We start from the raw sequence: 5,282 nt of genomic DNA on the forward strand, positions 1-5,282 counted from the left end.
TGTCTTTCTCTGTCTATCCTGGCTCTGTCTTTCTCTCTCTATCCTGGCTCTGTCTTTCTCTGTCTATCCTGGCTCTGTCTTTCTCTCTCTCTCCTGGCTCTGTCTTTCTCTCTCTATCCTGGCTCTCTTTCTCTCTGTCTAACTGTGTTAGAGTTAACTGGCTGCCTGTTTCTCAACTGGTGTTCAGTGTCTAGACTGGTGTTCCATTAATCCCATGGCTTTCCCCATCTCTGCCCCCACCTTATAGTTGACCCTTACACTCTGTCCTCCTCTCCACTAGGGGGCGTGGTGTGGAGGTGACCGTGCAGTACTCCTGTTCCTTCCTGAGGCCCATGGAGGCGGTGCTACTGCTGACATCACACTCTGCCTCCTCAGCCAGCCCCTCTGGACCCACCCTGGCCTTCAGCCTCAAGACCCAGGTCACACACATCACCCCCAGCGTGAGCGCCACACACACACACACACACACACACACACACACACACACACACACACACACACACACACACACACACACACAGTCTCCTCCAGTTGCCATTCACTATGTACAGTATATAACACCATTCACTATGTACTGTATATAACACCATTCACTATGTACTGTATATAACACCATTCACTATGTACAGTATATAACACCATTCACTATGTACTGTATATAACACCATTCGCTATGTACAGTATATAACACCATTCGCTATGTACAGTATATAACACCATTCACTATGTACAGTTGAAGTCGGAAGTTTACATACACTTAGGTTGGAGTCATTAAAACTCGTTTTTCAACCACTCCACAAATTTCTTGTTAACAGACTATAGTTTTGGCAAGTCGGTTAGGACATCTACTTTGTGCAAGTCATTTTTCCAACAATTGTTTACAGACAGATTATTTCACTTATAATTCACTGTATCACATGTTTCAATGGGTCAGAAGTTTACATACACTAAGTTGACTGTGCCTTTAAACAGCTTGGAAAATTCCAGAAAATGATGTCATGGCTTTAGAAGCTTCTGATAGGCTAATTGACATCATTTGAGTCTATTGGAGGTGTACCTGGGGATGTATTTCAAGGTCTACCTTCAAACTCAGTGCCTCTTTGCTTGACATCATGGGAAAATCAAAAGAAATAAGCCAAGACCTCAGAAAAAAAAAACATTGGAGACCTCCACAAGTCTGGTTCATCCTTGGGAGCAATTTCCAAATGCCTGAAGGTACCACGTTAATCTGTACAAACATTAGTACGCAAGTATTAACACCATGGGACCACGCAGCCGTCATACCGCTCAGGAAGGAGACGCGTTCTGTCTCCTAGAGATGAACGTACTTTGGTGTGAAAAGTGCAAATCAATCCCAGAACAACAGCAAAGGACCTTGTGAAGATGGTGGAGGAAACAGGTACAAAAGTATCTATAGCCACAGTAAAACGAGTCCTATATCGACATAACCTGAAAGGCCACTCAGCAAGGAAGAAGCCACTGCTCCAAAACCACCATAAAAAAGCCAGACTACGGTTTGCAACGGCGCATGGGGACAAAGATCGTACTTTTTGGAGAAATGTCCTTTGGTCTGATGAAACAAAAATAGAACTGTTTGGCCACAATGAGCATCGTTATGTTTTGAAGAAAAAGGGGGAGGCTTGCAAGCCGAAGAACACCATCCCAACCGTGAAGCACGGGGGTGGCAGCATCATGTTGTGGGGGTGCTTTGCTGAAGGAGGGACTGGTGCACTTCACAAAATAGATGTTATCATGAGGAAGGGAAAATTATGTGGATATATTGAAGCAACATCTCAAGACATCAGTCAGGAAGTTAAAGCTTGGTCGCAAATGGGTCTTCCAAATGGACAATGACCCCAAGCATACTTCCAAAGTTGTGGTAAAATGGCTTAAGGACAACAAAGTCAAGGTATTGGAGTGGCCATCACAAAACACTGACCTCAATCCTATAGAAAATGTGTGGGCAGAACTGAAAAAGCGTGTGCGAACAAGGAAGCCCACAAACCTGACTCAGTTACACCAGCTTTGTCAGGAGGAATGGGCCAAAATTCACCCAACTTATTGTGGGAAGCTTGTGGAAGGCTACCCGACACTTTTGACCCAAGTTAAACAACTTAAAGGCAATGCTACCAAATACTAATTGAGTATATGTAAACTTCTGACCCACTGGGAATGTGATGAAATAAATCATTCTCTCTACTGTTATTCTGACATTTCACATTCTTAAAATAAAGTGGTGATCCTAACTGACCTAAGACAGGGAATTGTTACTAGAATTAAATGTCAGGAATTGTGAAAAACTGAGTTTAAATGTATTTGGCTAAGGTGTATGTAAACTTCCGACTTCAACTGTATATAACACCTTACAATAATTCACTATGTATTTAACACCTCACAATAATTCACTATGTATATAACACCTCACAATCATTAACTATGTATATGACACCTCACAGTAATTTATTGTCCTGAATCAAATAAAATGTTATTGGTCACATACACATGGTTAGCAGATGTTAATGCGAGTGTAGCAAAATGTTTGTGCTTCTAGTTCCGACAGTGCAGTAATATCTAACAAGTAATCTAACAATTTCACAACAACTACCTAATACACACAAATCTAAAGGAGTGAATGAGAATATGTACATATAAATATATGGATGAGCGATGGCCGAGCGGCATAGGCAAGGTGCAATAGATGGTATAAAATACAGTATAAACAATGATATGAGTAATGTAAGATATGTAAACATTATTAACCTGTTTAGGATAGGGGGCAGTATTTTCACGGCCGGATAAAAAACGTACCCGATTTAATCTGGTTATTACTCCTGCCCAGAAACTAGAATATGCATATAATTATTTGATTTGGATAGAAAACACCCTAAAGTTTCTAAAACTGTTTGAATGGTGTCTGTGAGTATAACAGAACTCATATGGCAGGCCAAAACCTGAGAAGATTCCATACAGGAAGTGCCCTGTCTGACCATTTCTTGTCCTTCTATAGCCTCTTTATCAAAAATAGAGGATCTCTGCTGTAACGTAACATTTTCTAAGGCTCTCATAGGCTCTCAGAAGGCGTCAGAACGGGGAATGATGACTCTGCAGTCCCTGTGCGAAAAACAGTAGGGGATTTGGAAAGTGGTCGTTCTGAGAACAATGACACGGGGCGCGCGTGCATGTGAAGACTCCATTTTCTATTTTCAGTGTTTGAACGAAAACAAGGTCTCCCGGTCAGAATATTATTGCTATTTTACGAGAAAAAACGCATCAAAATTGATTTTAAACAGCGTTTGACATACTTCGAAGTACGGTAATGGAATATTTTGAATTTTTTTGTCACGATATGCGCCGGCGCGTCACCCTTCGGATAGTGTCTTGAACGCAAGATCAAAACGCAGCTATTTGGATATAACTATGGATTATTTGGAACAAAAACAACATTGGGTGTTGAAGTAGAAGTCCTGGGAGTGCATTCTGACGAAGAACAGCAAAGGTAATCCAATTTTTCTTATAGTAAATCTGAGTTTGGTGAGTGCCAAACTTGGTGGGTGTCAAAATAGCTAGCCATGATGGCCGGGCTATCTACTCAGAATATTGCAAAATGTGCTTTCACCGAAAAGCTATTTTAAAATCTGACACCGCGATTGCATAAAGGAGTTCTGTATCTATAATTCTTAAAATAATTATGTTTTTTGTGAACGTTTATCGTGAGTAATTTAGTAAATTCACCAGAAGTTTTCGGTGGGTATGCTAGTTCTGAACGTCACATGCTAATGTAAAAAGCTGGTTTTTGATATAAATATGAACTTGATTGAACAAAACATGCATGTATTGTATAACATAATGTCTTAGGAGTGTCATCTGATGAAGATCATCAAAGGTTAGTGCTGCATTTAGCTGTGGTTTTGGTTTTTGTGACATTATATGTTAGCTTGAAAAATGGGTGTGTGATTATTTCTGGCTGGGTACTCTCCTGACATAATCTAATGTTTTGCTTTCGTTGTAAAGCCTTTTTGAAATCGGACAATGTGGTTAGATAAAGGAGAGTCTTGTCTTTAAAATGGTGTAAAATAGTAATATGTTTGAAAAATTGAAGTTTTTGGATTTCTGAGGTGTTTGTAATTCACGCCACGCTCTATCATTGGATATTGGCGAGGCGTTCCGGCTAGCGGCACATCTAGATGTAAGAGGTTAAAGGGGCATTATTTAAAGTGGCATTGTTTAAAGTGACTAGTGATCCATTTATTAAAGTGTCCAGTGATTGGGTCTCAATGTAGGCAGCAGCCTCTCTGAGTTTGTGATTGCTGTTTAGCAGTCTGATGGCCTTGAGAAAGAAGCTGTTTTTCAGTCTCTCTGTCCCAGCTTTGATGCACCTGTACTGACCTCGCCTTCTGGATGGTAGCGGGGTGAACAGGCAGTGGCTCAGGTGGTTGCTGTCCTTGATGATCTTTTTGGCCTTCCTGTGACATCGGGTGGTGTAGGTGTCCTGGAGGGCAGGTAGTTTGCACCCGGTGATGCGTTGTGCAGACCTCACTACCCTCTGGAGAACCTTCCGGTTATGGGCGGAGCAGCTGCCGTACCACGCGTGATACAGCCTGACAGGATGCTCTCGATTGTGCATCTGTAAAAGTTTGTGAGTGTTTTTGGTGACAAGCCAAATTTCTTCAGCCTCCTGAGGTTGAAGAGGCGCTACTGCGCCTTCTTCACCACGCTGTCTGTGTGGGTGGACCATTTCAGTTTGTCCGTTATGTGTACGCCGAAGAACTTAAAACTCTCCACCCTCTCCACTACTGTCCCGTCAATGTAGATAGGGGGCTGCTCCCTCTGCTGTTTCCTGAAGTCCACGATCATCTCCTTTGTTTTGTTGACATTGAGTGCGAGGTTATTTTCCTGACACCACACTCCGAGGTCCCTCACCTCCTCACTGTAGGCCGTCTCGTCGTTGTTGGTAATCAAGCCTACCACTGTAGTGTCGTCTGCAAACTTGATGATTGAGTTGGATGCGTGCATGGCCACGCAGTCATGGGTGAACAGGGAGTACAGTAGAGGGCTGAGAACGCACCCTTGTGGGGCCCCAGTGTTGCGGGTCAGTGAAGTGGAGATGTTGTTTCTTACTTTCACCACCTGGGGGCGGCCTGTCAGAAAGTCCAGGACCCAATTACACAGGGCGGGGTTGAGACCCAGGGCCTCCAGCTTGATGATGAGCTTGGAGGGTACTATGGTGTTGAATGCTGAGCTGTAGTCGATGAACAGAATTCTTACATAGGTATTCCTCTTGT

At 42.7% G+C, this 5,282-nt stretch overlaps 1 protein-coding gene across 1 annotated transcript in view; it reads left to right on the plus strand.

Moving 5' to 3' along the window:
- Positions 1–361: 361 nt before the first annotated feature.
- LOC123727907 (cilia- and flagella-associated protein 47) overlaps positions 362–5,282 on the plus strand; it is a 27,462-nt gene continuing 22,541 nt past the window's right edge. Inside the window, exon 1 of the mRNA XM_045698252.1 lies at positions 362–440. The gene's annotated coding sequence lies outside the window, so the exon portion shown is untranslated. The remainder of the gene's footprint in view (positions 441–5,282) is intronic.

The sequence above is a fragment of the Salmo salar genome, chromosome ssa16, assembly GCF_905237065.1.
Source record: "Salmo salar chromosome ssa16, Ssal_v3.1, whole genome shotgun sequence".
Lineage (NCBI taxonomy): Eukaryota > Metazoa > Chordata > Actinopteri > Salmoniformes > Salmonidae > Salmo > Salmo salar.